General features: G+C 40.2%; 1 protein-coding gene across 1 annotated transcript in view; it reads right to left on the bottom strand.

Moving 5' to 3' along the window:
• znf469 (zinc finger protein 469) overlaps positions 1-14,907 on the bottom strand; it is a 236,608-nt gene that overhangs the window by 216,760 nt on the left and 4,941 nt on the right. The window contains exon 2 of the mRNA XM_078794867.1: positions 4,597-4,644. The gene's annotated coding sequence lies outside the window, so the exon portion shown is untranslated. The remainder of the gene's footprint in view (positions 1-4,596; positions 4,645-14,907) is intronic.

Genomic DNA, 14,907 nt, shown 5'->3' with positions numbered 1-14,907 from the left:
AGGATTTAATAAGCTTTGCTTCTTCCTACTCCTTTTGGACATGTGGAACTGTGAACTGATTATGTGATGCATTCAATCGTAATCTGATGCATGTTCAAATGAAATAAAACCATTACCATTACCAAATAAATACAAGCAGAGGGTGCAGCAGTCCCACCAGCAGGTCTTAAAGGTGTAAAGACCCCCCAACAATGCAACCCAACCTCTGACACAGCTTGGAAACCCTCCTCCTTCGCCTGCCTGGCAGTACCTCACCTTCATAGTGAACACGCAAAACAGGGGGTCCAAAGTGTGGCACATGGGCCATCTGTGGGCCATTGCTCATCTCTCATAGGTCTGTTGTACATTGCAGAAATTAAATAAACAAAAAAAAAATTGCAACTTATACAGTAATGTGATCAGATATAAATATTTAGTTATATGGATGTAAAGTTGTTGCTGCATAATAGTAAAGTGTATTCTGTCTAAAAAAAAACCCCACTTTGTCTCTTTGGCAAGGCATCGACAGAGACATGAGATACTAGGTTTTTCCTCTCTTAGCAGAAAAACCTCAGTCAGACCTCAGTTTAACAGAGCGCACACTGATGTCTGGAAAAAAAGGACGCCAGCAACCATATTATCATATTAATTGCCACAGTGTATTTGTGCTCACCAGGAGGGAAAAACAGATCACAAAATAAAAAAAAGGGACACAAAAATGAGAGTGGTGTCTAACCAGAAGAATTTGTTTACACCGAAGACAAAAATTCTGTTTTGAATTGTAAAACAGCACCATATTTTGCAATACAAGCCACAATACTTTTTTTTTTTCTACATTTCTAATGATGAGTTATTCATGTTGATAAAAGCATAAATAACAGTACTTCTGCAGTACAAGGAGATGGGATCATAATAATAGGTCTGTAAATAAAGTAGCTGCAGTAGTGATATGAAACAATAAGTATATATCCCATCCACTCCTGACTGGAGCCAACGCTTTATCACTTAAAGGAAGTGGACCTGTTATTGTTAAGCTGTCAAAAGCTTTGGGTGGTCCACGTCAAGAAGTATACACGACTCACGTATGATGGGAGAGATTCAAAGAGACAAGATGCGACAAGAACATGCAAATGCTGAATGGATGCAGTTCATTTCCTATCCTTTTTTTTGCAGTGACCTTACGAACATGCAGCAAACACTAGTCCATAATTTTGTAAACATAGAAATCTCTCCGGAACGTGTTTTTCCGTTAAACGTTAGCTGATTGAATACACAGGAAAAAAAAATAAAAAATCCTTCTTATGACTCATATCCGACTTTGTGCCAGTGGTATGTCAATAAACCAACGTACACACGCAGGCGCATTGACCCCAGTCACAGCCTTACATCATTTCTGTAGTGGATTACAGATGACACAGGAACATATGCATCATTGCAAGGGTGCAATGCAGACCCGGTCCAAACCACTATTCGCATGAATTCAGAAATCTATAAAAAAAATGTCCAGGCAGTAAAGAAAAGAAAACAAAAAAACTGTACTATTTCGTTTTTAGAACAAAAATTAAAAAAAAGTTGAACCACCATTGTGACATCATCATCCTTGAATAGCTTGCCATGATAACCATAAAACCTCAACTTATTGCAAAATAACCATAGAAAAGTGAGTCCTGGACACTTGGTTGCACAGTAAAATATTAGCTAATATTTTTTAAATATCGATATTTCTTTTAAGCACAATATCTGAAACAAGCATATCATTCATAGCAATATAGATGTTATTACTTTCTTAGCAAGTTTTAGCTTTGAGCACCCCTTTGATATGGAGGAGGAGAGGCAAAAAGACGGTATAAAGGTTGCCGTATATAGACAGTATCAACATTAGCGTCTGTCGTCATGGAAACTGGCAGATGGAAGAGCTATACGGCATCTCTGTATGTCCGTGCTTAATAGTGCTTTACTTATTACTTTCTTAGCAAGTGTTAGCATGGAGCACCCCTTGATACGGAGGAGGAGAGGCAAAAAAGACGGTATAAAGGTTGCTGTATATAGACGGTATCAACATTAGCGTCTGTCGTCATGGGAACTGGGAGATGGAAGAGCTATACGGAAGCTCTGTATGTTTGTGCTTAATAGTGCTTTATTTATTACGTTCTTAGCAAGTGTTAGCGTAGAACACCCCTTGATATGGAGGAGGAGAGACAAAAAAAGACGGTATAAAGGTTGCTGTATATAGACATTAGCGTCTGTCGTCATGGGAACTGGGAGATGGAAGAGCTATACGGCAGCTCTGTATGTTTGTGTTTAATAGTGCTTTATTTATTACTTTCTTAGCAAGTTTTAGCTTTGAGCACCCCTTTGATATGGAGGAGGAGAGGCAAAAAAGACGGTATAAAGGTTGCTGTATATAGACGGTATCAACATTAGCGTCTGTCGTCATGGGAACTGGGAGATGGAAGAGCGATACGGCAGCTCTGTATGTTCGTGTTTAATAGTGCTTTGCGTATTACTTTCTTAGCAAGGAGGAGAGGCAAAAAAAGACGGTATAAAGGTTGCTGTATATAGACATTAGCGTCTGTCATCATGGGAACTGGGAGATGGAAGAGCTATACGGCAGCTCTGTATGTTTGTGCTTAATAGTGCTTTATTTATTACTTTCTTAGCAAGTTTTAGCTTTGAGCACCCCTTTGATATGGAGGAGGAGAGGCAAAAAAGACGGTATAAAGGTTGCTGTATATAGACGGTATCAACATTAGCGTCTGTCGTCATGGGAACTGGGAGATGGAAGAGCTATACGGCAGCTCTGTTTGTTCGTGTTTAATAGTGCTTTGCGTATTACTTTCTTAGCAAGTGTTAGCGTAGAGCACCTCTTGATATGGAGGAGGAGAGGCAAAAAAGACGGTATAAAGGTTGCTGTATATAGACATTAGCATCTGTCGTCATGGGAACTGGGAGATGGAAGAGCTATACGGCAGCTCTGTATGTTCGTGTTTAATAGTGCTTTGCGTATTACTTTCTTAGCAAGGAGGAGAGGCAAAAAAGACGGTATAAAGGTTGCTGTATATAGACGGTATCAACATTAGCGTCTGTCGTCATGGGAACTGGGAGATGGAAGAGCTATACGGCAGCTCTGTATGTTCGTGTTTAATAGTGCTTTGCGTATTACTTTCTTAGCAAGTGTTAGCGTAGAGCACCTCTTGATATGGAGGAGGAGAGGCAAAAAAGACGGTATAAAGGTTGCTGTATATAGACATTAGCATCTGTCGTCATGGGAACTGGGAGATGGAAGAGCTATACGGCAGCTCTGTATGTTTGTGTTTAATAGTGCTTTGCGTATTACTTTCTTAGCAAGGAGGAGAGGCAAAAAAAGACGGTATAAAGGTTGCTGTATATAGACGGTATCAACATTAGAGTATTATATTTAACTCTTTCCATATTTATTTAATGATATTATACTATTTTATTTCAGCGGCTATTGTTCTATAAGATCATTTACATTTTAATAAATCTTATTTGCACACATATTTGGCTTTGACTTTTGTCTAAACTCACTTTGCGGAGAAAATATGGGGATATGTATCATATTTCGACTGCAATTATAACACAACAAAGAAATGTTTATCATACAGTTGTTTACGACATCCATGTCCTGATTCAGCTGTCAATACACTACACACTCAATCCCGCCTTGGTGGAGCCTTGCTCTCTACTAAGTAACCTTCTAGCAGACTCCACCCTTGACTGGTCGCCAATCAATCACAGAGCACATGCACAAGGTTTAAATGCCAAGCTTTAGCCTGAAATAAAATATGGAAAATACATAAATATTGTGTCCTCAAGGACGCACCTCTAACACTTGCCGACAGCGAAAATGCCAAGTTGTTCTCACAGACTGAAAACCTTCTTGCAAATTAGTAGTGCCCACATAAGTACGTACGTGACGCACACAAAGCCAGCTTTCTGCAGGCAAATAGTGGCAATGAGTGAATGGGTGTCAGTCCCTTGACAGTAGCTGCTCCCAGCATTTGTAATACGGCTCGTGAATCATTGGGTCCTGGTGGGAACCCAAAGAGAGACAAAGTCTGCAATTTCAGTAAACAACAGGAATCGTTACTAAACATCAACACATGAAATGCTACGACCATATTGGCTGCATATTATATCCAATTCCTCAATTTAACCTCAATTTAATCTGTTTTATGATTCACACTTTATAGCAATAATTATAACCTATCACAAAATCTAAATAAGCCCTTAATATGGCTTTCTTTTTTACCTGATTTTTAAACATCTGCCTGTCATCATGACAACCCAGCTCATTATTACCATACCACTGCCCCCTAGTGGTAAAGCATGGCAAAGCACCCCTGTTTAATCAAACTTGGAAGCAAGTCTCTTGGCTCCTGCAATGAAGAGCTATTTGCATGAAGATATCTGCTGATGGTCCTCAACATAAGTGTCTTTGGCTATCCAGCAGGGTGAATAAAAATCTGTGATTAATTCTCGGCTTTCACTCGAAATAGTAGGCATCACAAACAAATACGTGTGTTTCACGTGTAGGTGTAGATGCAAATGAAGAGCAAATATGATGACATGCTTTATTATATGGGTTGTACTTACGCTCCTAGCTGTGGATGGAGATGTTCTTCACTGCGTGGTGTCACCCTCCTATCAGATAAGAAAAACATGTTTAGTAAAGCACACACACAAAGCAAACACAACTAACTCATTCTATACAACACAGACTCATTTCTGACCTGTTTTTATCTATTTATCTAGCTCTGTTTAAATGGTAAAATAAAAATAAAAATAAAAATAAAAATAAAAATAAAAATAAAAATAAAAATAAAAATAAAAATAAAAATAAAAATAAAAATAAAAATAAAAATAAAAATAAAAATAAAAATAAAAATAAAAATAAAAATAAAAATAAAAATAAAAATAAAAATAAAAATAAAAATAAAAATTGTACTAAGATAGCAGGAAGTGAACAAATGTAACAGTTACTGATTATAAAAGTACCAGATGGAGGGGTAGGATTTAATAAGCTTTGCTTCCTACTCCTTTTGGACATGTGGAACTGTGAACTGATTATGTGATGCATTCAATTGTAATCTCATGCATGTTCAAATGAAATAAAACCATTACATACAGTACACATTTGCAAAGCAACCACAATCCTAAAGATGTGTCCTTACCGTGCCTGCCAGCACCTCAAATAATCCACCCAAATAAAAAACTAATTAAAACAAAAAAAAAACCTTAAACTATATTAGGAAAGCAGGAAGTGAACAAATGTAACAGTTACTGATTGTAAAAGTACCAGATGGAGGGGTAGGATTTAATAAGCTTTGCTTCTTCCTACTCCTTTTGGACATGTTTAACTGTGAACTGATTATGTGATGCATTCAATTGTAATCTGATGCATGTTCAAATGAAATAAAACCATTACCATTACCATATCTATCTGTTTTTATAACTGCCAAAGATGTGTTACCTATGCAGTATGTTACATTGGGCGTGATAAATGATAAATGTATTCTTTATTTATAAATAACAACAGTTTTAGGCGATAATATGGTCGATCTTCGTTCCGACCCTTACCTACGGTCATGAACTTTGGGTAGTGACCGAAAGTACAATCACTGTCATAGAAGATACTCGGAGTAGAACCACAAAAAGTGCCTTTCAAAATATCACATTTACTTTTCAGTAGAGGATATCGTGACATTGTATACTGTACTGTACTGCGTATTACTGTAAATGCTGATAAATGAAGTAATGGTAATGGTTTTATTTCATTTGAACATGCATCAGATTACAATTGAATGCATCACATAATCAGTTCACAGTTCCACATGTCCAAAAGGAGTAGGAAGAAGCAAAGCTTATTAAATCCTACCCCTCCATCTGGTATTTTTACAATCAGTAACTGTTACATTTGTTCACTTCTTGCCTTTCTGATATAGTTTAAGTTTTTTTTTATTGTTTTTTTATTTTTTTTTTACATTTTTTAAAATTTGTAAAAAAAAAATTAATTTTTAAAATGTTTTAAAATTTAAATTTTTTAAAAAAAATTTGTCACGTACCGAAGTACAAGGTGATATGAGCATCCAATGCCATAATGGGTACCATAGTAAGTGTCAATATAGTGATATATATAGCACATCATGACTGGTTCAAGACTCTTCATCCTTGTATTTAGCAAACATCAACTGCTTGTATTGTTTCTTGAATTGGCTCATCGTTGTGCATTGTTTGAGGGTCTTACTCAATCCATTCCATAGTTTGATTCCACATACTGAAATGCTATGGCTTTTTAACGTAGTCCTAGCATATAAGTGTTTCAACTAGACAATGGACTGAGCAATCAAAACGAGTACAGCAATAATCAGCTCATTTATCTCTGATTGAGTTTGACAAGAACATCCGCAAGATGACCTTAAGTTTTATAATGAAAATCAGCTGCTTAGCATGCATCTAGTTTTACTTACTCGAGGCAAGTACTGGCATCAGAACAAAATGACCATCTCACCTTTTTTCAAAAAATATCACCTTCTTTCACTTTTCTTGAATGTTCAGATTTATTTGCTATCAGAGGAATTTACTCTGTGGCCAGAGTTTGGATTGAAAAAATACATTACCCCATCAAGATGACATGGTGCACAAAGCTGGTAGAATACAACAACTACATATGGAAAACATTGTGGGCAATTACTGTACAGTAGTTCAGACACTTAAGAAGGATCTGCAATATGTACACAGAAAAACCACAACATGCTTCTTGGGCTAAAAGACCTTCAAGCAGGAAGCCTGGTGAGAAAAAGCCCACAATATGGTTGACTAGATCATTCAATGATAGAAGAAACGTCCCACCTTGTGAGGTAAGAATGATTTCAAGAACGGGAAGGGATCAAATACTTTCTACCGCTTATCCTCACAAGGGTCGCTGGAGCCTATCCCAGCTGCCTTTGGGCAAGACACCCTGGACTGGTCGCCAGCCAGCCAATCACAGGGCACATATAGACAAACAACCATTCACACTCACATTCATACCTATGGACAATTTGGAGTCGCTAATTAACCTAGCATGTTTTTGGAATGTGGGAGGAAACCGGAGTACCCGGAGAAAACCCACGCATGCACAGGGAGAACATGTAAACTCCACACAGAGATGGCCGAGGGTGGGGTTGAACTCGGGTCTCCTAGCTGTGAGGTCTACGCGCTAACCACTCGACCGCCGTGCAGCCTGTATTAATTCATTCATTCATTTTCTACCGCTTGTCCTCATGAGGGTGCTGGAGCCTATCCCAGCTGTCTTCTACACCCTGGACTGGTCGCCGGCCAGCCAATCACAGGGCACATATAGACAAACAACCATTCACACTCACATTCATACCTATGGACAATTTGGAGTCGCTAATTAACCTAGCATGTTTTTGGAATGTGGGAGGAAACCGGAGTACCTGGAGAAAACCCACGCATGCACGGGGAGAACATGCAAACGAGGTTGGGATTGAACTCAGGTCTCCTAGCTGCGAAGTCTGCACGCTAACCACTTGACCACTGCGCAGCCTGTATTATAATTACAAAATTTAAAATGTGTTATTTTTTACATATATTAAAAAAAACAGCAATTTTTAAACAATATAATAGAACACGACATTACGAATCTACAGTTCACAACTTGTTGGATTGTTTGCATCTGCTGAGTTGTTATTAATTTGCTGAGTCACCACGTTTCACTTCTGTTTCCCAGTCATACGATTGTCATTAGCAGCTTTTGCTAAGTAGTTGTTGCTTGTTCTTCGGTGGAGAGTAAACAGTTCACTTATCCTTGGGTTCTGTCTCGTTCTGAACCGTATCGCCACATTTGGGGACTCTCGACGGAATATTTCGACCCACAACAATAACAGCCCTGCGGTACCAGCGGAACTAAATGTATTGTATGCCTTCTGCTACCTTTTGAAGGTAGTAAATCTTTCACGTTAGTACAATGTTTTCAATTAACTGTCATTGACTATATGTTTTAAGATTCTGCAACAGACATCTGCAACAAATTCTCATACCGTGGTGGACGTTGAAACTGTCAACGGTCCCATGTCTAGTCTGAAATTTACCAATGAAACCCTGGTCATATGAGACCATAATTGGTTATTCAGCACTAACTCGATTCCCTGTGTTTGGAGACAGAGAAATGCTATATATAACCACAAGAACACCACTCCCACTGTCAAACATGGAGGTGAAAACATTCCGCTTTACAGACAGACTCTACGAGTGGCCAATGAATGGCGGCTATGTACCATAAAATCTTGGGTGAGAACCTCCAAGTCTCAGAACACTTCAAGGCCGTGAATGGGTCTTGGGTTGTGGATCCATAGACAGCACATCCCTGAGTGACCTAGCCAGTCTGTGGATTTCAATCCCAGAGTAAAATTGGTGTAGACAAAAGAAACAGTCTCATCTTTAGAAAAAAGACGGTATAAAGGTTGCTGTATATAGACGGTATAAGTCCCAAAATCCCTCTTGAAATGTACACAACCCTGGTGACCAAACAAGAAACATATGGCTTCTGTTTCTCTTCACTGGATCAAATTTAATTTTTTGGTGTTTTTCCTTTCTCTTAAATCAAACCTACTATAAACATTACAACCAGGGTGAACTTACAAAACCATCAGGGGATCAAACCCTTTTTAGATTTCAAACTCTACCTTTGCCCGAGCAAACATGACACAAGAGGTTGTGTTCTATTTTCCACACAGAACACGTCAGTATACGTTTTTCATCATCATTGTCACCAAAAATCCCTCTGATTATAATGAAAAAGTGACACCAGAATGGTAAACAAACTGAGAAGTTAGTTTGGCCGTCAATGTTCATACAAAGTCAGTCGACTGCAGAACATTGCTATCTGTAAACCGAGCTATTTATTGAAAGTTATCCAAACGTATTTTCCAAATATCCAAAAAAAAATCCAAATATATTTTCGCCATCTGTGGAACAGAATCTAAACCAGGGGTCTCAAACATGCAGCCCGCAGGCCAAATGTGGCCCGCAGGACACCAGTTTGAGGCCCCTGCCTTGATATGAAACACTTAATGTTAGTGCGGCCCGCGCAAGTTGGATATAGATGCTGTATGGTGTCATGTACCCAGAAAAAAATTATTACGTTTGATTAATGTTCATGTTAAAGGTTAAATAACTGTTATAGTTATCCTCCCTATCCGTGTGGAAGTGGTAATTCTTTGGCTATTTAAGTTTAAAGGAAATAACTTGAAGGCAAGCAGCTTTCGTGTGCATTACTGCCATCTGTGGAACAGAATCTAAACCAGGGGTCTCAAACACGCAGCCCGCGGGCCAAATGCGGCCCGCAGGACACCAGTTTGAGGCCCCCGCCTTGATATGAAAGTTTAATGTTAGTGCAGGCCCGCACAAGTTTGATAAGGATGCTGTATGGTATCATGTACCCAGAAAAAAATTATTACGTTTGATTAATGTTCATGTTAAAGGTTAAATAACTGTTAATAGTTATCCTCCCTATCCGTGTGGAAGTGGTAAGTTTTTGGCTATTTAAGTTTAAAGGAAATAACTTGAAGGCAAGCAGTTTTCGTGTGCATTACCGCCATCTGTGGAACAGAATCTAAACCAGGGGTCTCAAACACACAGCCCGCGGGCCAAATGCGGCCCGCAGGACACCAGTTTGATTTTTCAAACTATTTTTCATCTTATTTTGTGTAGAAAAATAAAAAGTAAGATATTTGAGAACAGTGGAATGTTTTATCAGAGCTTTTATTGTAGAAAATCGAAACCAAAGCAAAGTTTATTCATTTTTCTGTTTTTAATAAATGCGTTTTTTTTTTTTTTTTTTTTTTTTGGAAACCTGATGCGACCCAGTCTCACCCAGACCCTAGCTCCAGTGGCCCCCAAGTAAATTGAGTTTGAGACCCCCGCTCTAAAGGGACACGAGCTTTTGGAAATAACCAGAATAAGGATGTCACAAATCAAAGCGTGTTGCTTTAAAGTTGATGTTCTTTGCAGCCTCCTTTCCTCTACTCTTACAACGTTTAAAGATCTGCTTCTTCACTGTCACTCCTGGATACCCATCACAAACAAAAACGGCTCGCCAGAAAGACGAGACCAATAAATTGCAAGAGGTTGTCTGCTATTTGATCATACTACAAGAACCTTCAGTGGAAAATTGTAGTAGTGCGACTGTTTATCCGTGAATGTTCACAGCTGTTTTCCTAATTCTTTTTTTTTTTTTTTTACACAGATCATGTGACAAAACGTGCACTCCACCTGGGATAGAAGCTATAATCGAATCTGTATTCAAACATATCCTACCTTAACAAGACTTCCAGAAATATCATTCCATCAAAACATCCCAAATCACTGAGTAATCCAGTAATTCCGAGAAGCTAAAGTCAAATATATACATCGTTATCCGCAGCGAATACGGTATAATTTGTTTAGTGTGCGTTGTGAGTAGATGTTTACAAATGGCTACCGCTCTACTTGGAAGCATGTGCGCCATTCATCCAACAGATTCAAACCTCTTTCATCATTGCCAAAGCAAGCCTGAGGATGCGTCTACCCAAAACTCCTTCTATACTTCATCCCATACGTTATCCCGTCACACCACAGATCTCTACCTTCATCAGAGACCTTCTGTGCCCCCCCCCCTTCATCCATTAATGCAGACTGGCTCTCCGTGACATTTGAAGGCTATTATGGGCTCCTGAATCCATCACGAGCACAGATACAATATAGCTTTGTGTGGCTGGTGAAGTCTGACATGTGGAAGCAATTGCGGGACAGAAAAATAAATGATCCGTTTAACGATCAAAAAGACGAATAAACACGGGTCATCATCGAACATCTAATCAAAATAAATTCATTCAACACAATTGGCTACCGGTGATAGCTTGTAAGTCTCACAGTGGAAAAACCCTGGCGTATAATGATAAGAGTTACTCAAACAATTAATGATAATTGATTTATTCATTTAAAGTGTAACGATGCCAGTTGGCGATGGATAACAGTTGACAGATCGAGGCTGTTAGTTCGATGCGTAGGACACTAGACTAGTCATTCCGTAGTCTGTGGTTCGATCCTGGGCAGAACGTGGGGTTTCTGAACATAACATTGGACATAACTAATCGCTGTTAGTTTCTAGTTTTTAGCTCGCATGAATGAAGTCCCATCTTGGAGTCGTAGCTCCAGTCCTTTATTTACCTCAAACGTCCACATCAACAAGCATCCCAAAACCCTTGTTTACATTAGCATGACACAGATGTCATTTATTCTTTGACTTCCCTAATTTTACACTGAGCCGAATACTGTTTTTTTTATGAAGGTAAGCTAAAACTTTTAGCGGTGCCTTCTTCATTGGTGCTCACTGGCTTATTTTTTGTTGGTGTTAATTGTTATTATTATTATTTTTACCTGGTCGACAAAATTAGCTCAATGACTCGATGCCCAACCCTAGTTTGTTGATCTGGTGTAGGTCCTTGCTTGCTTAGAATTAGCAAAATTCTAAAAGTTTTTATTTTCATTAAACAGCATCTCGGCTGCACGGTGATCGAGTGGTTAGCGCGCAGACCTCACAGCCTTAATATTTTGTCGTAGTATTAAATTGATACCCAGTAAATACACTTTCTGTATTTGCCATATTGATACTGCTACTTTTTTAGTTGAGATGTTCAAGGTCATTAAGTGATTTTGCCTTTTTTGATCACCATTATAATTGCAAGACAAACATTTTATCAGCACTATAGTTAGTTACGGGCCACAAGGTGGACACAGCTAGGAGACCGGAGTTCGATTCCACCCTCGGGCCATCTCTGTGCATGCGTGGGTTTTCTCCGGGTACTCCGGTTTCCTCCCACATTCCAAAAACATTCTACGTTAAATCTCTGTAACGGTAATGGATTACATTTTTAAGTCGCTTCATGCATCATTTTTGTGACTTTACAGATGTAATTTATATAAAAGGTTAAACAGTTGTGGTCCCGGTATTGACCCCTGGGGTACGCTGCACAATCTATTTAACTTCATATTTCTTCCTGTTTGCTATGAAGGAGGGCTGTACGGCGGTCGAGTGACCTCACAGCTAGGAGACTCGAGTTCAATCCCACCCTCGGCCATCTCTGTGTGGAGTTTGCATGTTCTCCCCGTGGGTTTTCCCCGGGTACTCCGGTTTCCTCGCACATTCCAAAAACATGCTAGGTTAATTAGCGACTCCAAATTGTCCATAGGTATGAATGTGAGTGTGAATGGTTGTTTGTCTATATGTGCCCTGTGATTGGCTGGCGACCAGTCCAGGGTGTACCCTGCCTCTCGTCCAAAGACAGCTGGGATAGGCTCCAGCACGCCTGCGACCTTCGTGAGGAAACATGAATGTCTCCAAATGACATTAATACATAATAACATTAAAAATAACAGCATGGCTGCGCGGTGTGCGAGTGGTTAGCGTGCTGGCCACACAGCTCAGAGACTCGGGTTCGATTACCCGTTCGGGCATCTCTGTGTGGAGTTTGCATGTTCTCCCCGTGGGTTTTCTCCGGGTACTCCGGTTTCCTCGCACATTCCAAAAACATGCTAGGTTAATTGGCGACTCCAAATTGTCCATAGGTATGAATGTGAGTGTGAATGGTTGTTTGTCTATATGTGCCCTGCGAGTGGCTGGAGACCAGTCGCCTGAAGACAGCTGGGATAGGCTCCAACATCCCTCATGAGGAAAAAATGGAAGAAAATGAATGAATACATATGCAAACACCTTAGTAGTACTCCTAAGAACATCTACAGAACTGTCCCCTATATCTCTATTTTGTAAAACCCTTGTACTGTCATGAAGATGTGCTACTTAGGCCACGGATACTTGATCTGTGAAGGCGGTTATTGTGGATGGGAGAATGGAACCTGAGGCTATTTGGTCACTGGCCGCATTCCCAGTCTCCTTTGCAAAAACACTTAAAAAAAATTCTAAGACAATAACAAAGTCTGTAGAGACCTGTAGCATTCTCAGGAATCCAATGTCACGTTTCTGTCAATGTAGCTCAGGTAGCACTCTTAGCATCCTGAACTAGGAATGTTTGAAAGCCAAAGAACAAAGACGGCAGCCTTCGGTCCGAAAACATTCACAGAGCTCTGTTTCGGTAATTAATTCACACAACGTCAAAACACTGCTTTGTGGCACATTTACTCTGAATTATAACAAATATATTATGATTGTATGAAATATCGCCCAAGTCCCTCTGTGTACAACACAATCATTTGACACTTTTAGTGTTCAGTCGCAGATCGAGATAACGGCTGATATAACAAATATAAAATACACCCTCAACTCTCTGGCCTTTGTCATATGGAGGAAAATAATGTATTATAATAATATTTTGTTACGTCAGATCACAGATTTATTCAGGGGAAGACTTATCAGTAGGTAAACACAGGCAACTGCCTGGGACACCAAGATTTCCAGCAGCCCCCAAACGTCTCATAAAAATTTTATTTACCTGATTTAAAAGTACATATTGGGCGGCAGGGCGGTCAAGTGGTTAGCGCGCAGACCTCACAGCTAGGAGACCAGGGTTCAATTCCACCCTGTGTGGAGTGTGCATGTTCTCCCCCCGTGGGATAGGCTCCAGCACCCCCGCGACCCTCGTGAGGATAAGCGGTAGAAAATGAATGAATGAATGTCTCCAAATGACATTAATACAAAAAAAACAATAATAACATTAAAAATAACAGCATGGCTGCACGGTGTCTAGTGGTTAGCGTGCAGGCCTCACAGCACAGAGACCGAGGTTCGATTACCCGGAGTTCGCATGTTCTCCCCGTGGGTTTTTCCTTGGGTACTCCGGTTTCCTCCCACATTCCAAAAACATGCTAGGTTAATTAGCGACTCCAAATTGTCCATAGGTATGAATGTGAGTGTGAATGGTTGTTTGTCTATATGTGCCCTGTGATTGGCTGGCCACCAGTCCAGGGTGTACCCCGCCTCTCGCCCGATGACAGCTGGGATAGGCTCCAGCACCCCCGCGACCCTCGTGAGGAGAAGCGGTAGAAAATGAATGAATGAATGAATACAGGCTGCACGGCGGTCGAGTGGTTAGCGCGCAGACCTCACAGATAGGAGACCCAAGTTCAATTCCACCCTGCGTGGGTTTTCTCCAGGTACTCCGGTTTCCTCCCACATTCCAAAAACATGCTAGGTTAATTAGCGACTCCAAATTGTCCATAGGTATGAATGTGAGTGTGAATGGTTGTTTGTCTATATGTGCCCTGTGATTGGCTGGCCACCAGTCCAGGGTGTACCCCGCCTCTCGCCCGAAGACAGCTGGGATAGGCTCCAGCACCCCTGCGACCCTCATGAGGGAAAGCGGTAGAAAATGAATGAATGAATAAAAGTACATATTGTATATTGTTTGGTAAGACTGCTCTTGGCTGCACGGTGGATGAGTGGTTATCATGCAGCTAGGAGACCCGAGTTCGATTCCACTTTCTGGTATTTCTGTGTGGAAATGTATTTTCTCCACATGTGTGGGTTTTCACCCAATAAAAAACAAAAAACATGGTTGTTTGTCTATATGTTGTCTATTGTTGTCTATATGTGCTCTGTGATTGCCTGGTGACCAGTCCAGCCTCTCAGGGCCTCTCGCCTGGGATAGGCTCCAGCACACCCGCGACCCTCATGAGGATAAACAGTAGAAAATGAATAAGAAGAAAAACACACAGAAAACAGAAACTCTTAAAAGTGTCTTTGGCATGTGTGTGTCTGAGTGGGGGGGTTAACTAAAGTCTTCTACCCACTGATGGTCATGTGACCAAGAAGAGCTAAACCAGATGGTGAAGAATAAGCCTCCAAGACTCGGACTATTCCTTCATAATTCACACCTTTAACAAACAACTCCAGTGTAGCATATTCAC

The sequence above is a fragment of the Doryrhamphus excisus genome, linkage group LG1 (genome assembly GCF_037039965.1).
Source record: "Doryrhamphus excisus strain RoL-2023G ecotype Guam linkage group LG1, RoL_Dexc_Guam_v1.1, whole genome shotgun sequence".
Lineage (NCBI taxonomy): Eukaryota > Metazoa > Chordata > Actinopteri > Syngnathiformes > Syngnathidae > Doryrhamphus > Doryrhamphus excisus.
Note: the sequence above shows the minus strand (reverse complement) of the source record. Positions and strands in the feature narration are given on the sequence as shown.